The sequence below is a fragment of the Sus scrofa genome, chromosome 13 (assembly GCF_000003025.6).
Source record: "Sus scrofa isolate TJ Tabasco breed Duroc chromosome 13, Sscrofa11.1, whole genome shotgun sequence".
Lineage (NCBI taxonomy): Eukaryota > Metazoa > Chordata > Mammalia > Artiodactyla > Suidae > Sus > Sus scrofa.
In genome coordinates, this window is record NC_010455.5 from 82625240 (window position 1) to 82629684 (window position 4445).

Consider the following 4445-nt stretch of genomic DNA (forward strand, 5'->3'; position numbering starts at 1 on the left):
GAACTCCACATTTATGTTAAGTAAATGTGGAACCGATTTTATTTTTCTTTTCTTTGGCTTTTAGCCAAAGAAGCTGTAGCATGTGGAAGCTCCCAGGCCAGGGATCAAACCCAAGCCACCTCTTTGACCTACGCCACAGCTGTGGCAATGAGGATCCTTCACCCACTACTCCAGGCCTGGGATTGAACCAGCAACACCACAGAGACAAGTTGGATCCTTAACCCAATGTGTCACAGCAGGAACTCCTGGAACTGATTTTCTTGTCTAGATGCCAACACTGTTGTATTAGCATGATCAGAATAGGCCATGTTGTGATAACAAGCAAATCTCAAAATTTCAACCTCTTAAAACTAAAGGATAATTTCTCATTCCCACGGAGTCCATTATGGATTCCGTGGTCCTCTAGTGTATCTTCCTTCTGAGCAATGACTCAGAGCTCCAGACTGCTTCCATCTTTCAACTCCATAGGAACTGATGGCTTCCAGTTGCTATGACAACACAAGTACCCACGGAGAATCTGGGGAGTTTTACCTGCCTCAGACCACTTCATATCACTTCAGACACACTTCTGTTGGCCACAGTGATTCCTTGGGCCCTGCCTAAAGGCAAGAGGGATGGCTAGTATCGCCTTCTGTCTACCCATGAAGGAGAAGAGAGCTGGAAATGGTGACCACTGACCATCTGTACTGTCCTGGTTCTCAAGTGCATGCAGGGAGCATCAGAGGCCATACTGACAGTGGCTGAGGCAGTGGAAGAAGCAAACAGTCTCTTTAGATGACTTCCCTGAAGGGAACACCAGCTACTTGGTGTGTTGGAATAAAAATCTATCTCAATACTTTATAAGCACACTTTGAGTCTATAAAATCAAACATTGACCAACTTCTTTGGGAAAACACTACCCTATAGCACTGGATCATGGCCTGAAGCTGCTCTGTCAAGCAAAACCTTTTTCTAAGCATCCGTTGTTGTGACTGTTTTGAATAAAAACTGTTTACAACATTAGAGAGAAAGCATATAAAAACCAGCTGTTCAGTGAAAGAGAAAACCTTCCAACGTTTTCATTTCAGTTCTTTGTAGTTTTTAAACATTCATTCAAATGAGATAACATTTGATTAATTGAGTGGGCTCTTCCAAAGCCAAGCAAATGCCCAGATAGCATGGCACACAGGAGAGAGGTCAAGTCTCCCCTCCCTGCGCAGTCAGGAGCATTTGAAATAAATTAAAAACCCTTCTCCTTCTCTAGACATCACCAAAGAGGATCTCCTCTTTTGCTTTTATGGGTCTGTGAGTCCACCTTGCATGGAAGCCAAAAGCTCTTCTAAGCATCTCAGGGGGGCTCCAAATAGGGTCACCTGTGGTGTTTTCCAATCTAATAAAAGGAAAAGACAAGTATTTTGCAAGATTTGTTCTCATCAGTCAATGCAGAAGAACAAGGGCAAATAAACATGCAAGTCTCTGACGTAAGTGCTCCTCCAACACACAATTTAAGGCCAATACCAACTGTTCTTAGCAGACCAAACCCCACAGTGTGGGCCTTATGTATGGGCAGCTGGTTCTTTTCTTTCTTTTGTTTGTTCGTTCGTTCTTTCTTTTAAGTTTTATTTAGGTATAGTTGATTTACAAAGCTGGCATGTTTTCTTCATTAACTGCTACAGGAATTGTAATCTCAGGAGTTCCCGTTGTGGCCCAGTGGTTAACGAATTCGACTAGGAACCATGAGGTTGCCGGTTCGATCCCTGCCCTTGCTTAGTGGGTTAAGGATATGGCGTTGCCGTGAGCTGTGGTGTAGGTCACAGACGTGGCTCGGATCCAGCATTGCTGTGGCTCTGGCATAGGCTCGCGGCTACAGCTCCAATTGGACCCCTAGCCTGGGAACCTCCATATGCCGCGGGAGCGGCCCAAGAAATAGCAAAAAGACAAAAAAAAAAAAAAAAAAAAAAAAAGGAATTGTAATCTCAGAGTTCCCTGGTGTTTCAGTGGGTTAAGGATCCAGCATTGTCATTGCTGTGGCTCAGGTTCAATCCCTGGTCCAGGAATTTCCACATGCCTCGGGCACAGCTGAAAAAGAATTGTAATCTCAGTGTAGGGTTTGGGAACACTAGAGCCCATCAATGATCTGAAATATATTCAATAAGCAGCAGAAGTCATCCCATAGCTGCCAATTTGGCCTTAATGAAAAGTGCTGCCTCCATCGATAGCCTCTTCTATTTGTCCAAAGTGCACTGTATGATGATGGGCTCTAAGAGCTGCCAAAGTCAGAGTCAAATAATCTTCACACTATTTCTTCTTCTTTTTTTTTCTTTCTTTTTCCTTTTTTTTTTTTTTTTTTTTTTCTTTTGGCCACCCCTGTAGGATGGGGAAATTCCAAAGCCAGGGATCAAACCTGCGCCACAGCAGTGACAATGCCAGATCCTTAACCTGCTGAGCCACCAGGGAACTCCTTCAAACTATTTCCAGTTACTCAACTGAGGTAAGCATCGCTAATGCAAAAGAGCCAATTGATCCAGAGCCTTGGACACACAGGAAAAGGAGGAGAAATTGGAGAACCTAGTCTTTTGTTGTCAACATCAGCAATCACAGGCATTTATTGGAAAGGGGAATAAGGCATGGGCCCTACCCTCCAGGGGCATCTAGTTGGGGGTGTTGAGGAACATAAATAAAACCTTCAAATGGCCCATCATTCCCTTGTCTTCTGCGTTAGCAAAAGTGCTGTAGTCAGCCATTCCTAATGGACAAACCCAGGCCATCTGGACCTGATTGCTGAGATGTGAGTTGAGAACTGTTCATCTCAATATGAAGACTGGCTTGGCAAATTCCTCAAGTTTCCTGAGCCCCCCAGGGCGTTCTTTTTATCCAAGTTAAACCTGCTCAGAGTGACTTTAAACGTGTCCTCTTGACCTCTAGTACAGTGTGTTCATGCCTGCCAGAGGTCATCAAGGTGGTACAAGCTCCTTCTTCACAGTACCTGGTCCATTCCAACTCTTCTGTTCTTTTAAAGATACACAGGCCTAGAGTTCTTTCTTGTTCTACTTAGATGAAATTTTGTTCTATCCTTCTTCTCACACATTTAAAATCTATCTTATGCCAAGCCCCATTCCCTGAATCTATTTGATACTTTATTTTTTTAATTTTTTAATTTTATTTTTTATTATTCAATGAATTTAATACATTTATAGTTGTACAGTGATCATCACAATCCAATTTTATAGGATTTCCATCCCACAACTCCAGCTCATCCCCCAACCCCCCCTGTCTGATACTTTAAAATGTTGCTGTGTTGGACTTCCCTGGTGGCCAGTGAGTTAAGGACCTGGTGTTGTCACTACTATGGCTCAGGTCACTGCTATGGCATGGGTTGTGTCCCTAGCCCAGGAACTTACGCATGCTGCAGGCATGGCCAAAAAATACAACGTTGTTGTATAAATCATACCCCAACAAATCTGACTTTTTAAAAAATCCATCCTTGAAGCTTCGATTTATCTCAGCAACCCTCTTACTCTATAGGATGTAAACCACACAGACATTGGTCAGTATGTTCTAATAACTGAGTTTCTCTTTTCCATAATAGTATGTGTCTACAATTTTTCCTTTGAAAAATTCACTTACATTTTCTGGGTTTCTTAGATGTATGGCTATTCACAAATGCAAAAGCAAGTATTAAAGAGGATAAAAATATAGTTTCTCTCGGTCTGACTTATTTCACTTAGTATGACAATCTCTAGGGCCATCCATGTTGCTGCAAATGACATTATTTCATTCTTTTTTATGACTGAGTAATATTCCATTGTGTGTGTGTGTGTGTGTGCGCGCGCGTGTGCACGCACACATGCACACACACACACACAGCATATCTTCTTTATCCATTCCTCTGTCATTGGACATTTAGGTTGCTTCCATGTCTTGGCCATTGTGAATAGTACTGCTAGGAACTTGGGTGCTTGTATCTCTTTGAATTGTGGTTTTTATTTTTATTTTTCTAAATTATTATTTTTTTTGTATAATTTCTCATGTCACATTTTCTTTTCTTTTCTTTTCTTTTTTTTTTTTTTTTTTTTTGTCTTTTTGCTATTTCTTGGGCCGCTCCCGCGGCATATGGAGGTTCCTAGGCTAGGGGTCGAATCGGAGCTGTAGCCGCTGGCCTACGCCAGAGCCACAGCAACATGGGATCCGAGCCGCGTCTGCAACCTACACCACAGCTCACGGCAACGCCGGATCGTCAACCCACTGAGCAAGGGCAGGGATCGAACCCGCAACCTCATGGTTCCTAGTTGGATTCGTTAATCACTGCGCCATGACGGGAACTCCCTAAATTATTCTTTGCGTTATCTTTTCAATCGAATTGAAATGTACTCTAGGAAAAGAATGCCATACACTTTGTACTGCTAGAACATTTCCTGTTTTGGTTCATTACTGTGTCTCAGGCTGACCATCTCCTTTCTTCACAG

At 42.7% G+C, this 4445-nt stretch overlaps 1 protein-coding gene across 1 annotated transcript in view; it reads left to right on the top strand.

The window, feature by feature from the left end:
- GRK7 (G protein-coupled receptor kinase 7) overlaps positions 1 to 4445 on the top strand; it is a 53086-nt gene that overhangs the window by 47636 nt on the left and 1005 nt on the right.